Below are 285 nucleotides of genomic sequence, written 5' to 3' on the forward strand. Positions count from 1 at the left end.
ACAGGGCCACCTGGCACCTCTGCGAACACACCAGCTTCAAGGACAAGAGCCAGCTTGTGGGACTGGCCTCCAAGGCCCTGGGCCTCGGGCCGGGCGGCGTGGGCCACCTTGGGGACACAATATCTGGCAGCTAGAGCTGCAGCTCTGGGGGTCCAGCCTTCTTCCCTGGCCAGCACAGTCGCTAGGGACTCAGAGCCTCCATGCTCCGTGCACTTGGACCAAAGCCAGCTGCCTGCCTGAGGCACCCAGAGCAAGCGCTCAGCCTTGCTCTCCTTTCTCAATTCC

Source organism: Myotis davidii, unplaced genomic scaffold, assembly GCF_000327345.1.
Source record: "Myotis davidii unplaced genomic scaffold, ASM32734v1 scaffold363, whole genome shotgun sequence".
Lineage (NCBI taxonomy): Eukaryota > Metazoa > Chordata > Mammalia > Chiroptera > Vespertilionidae > Myotis > Myotis davidii.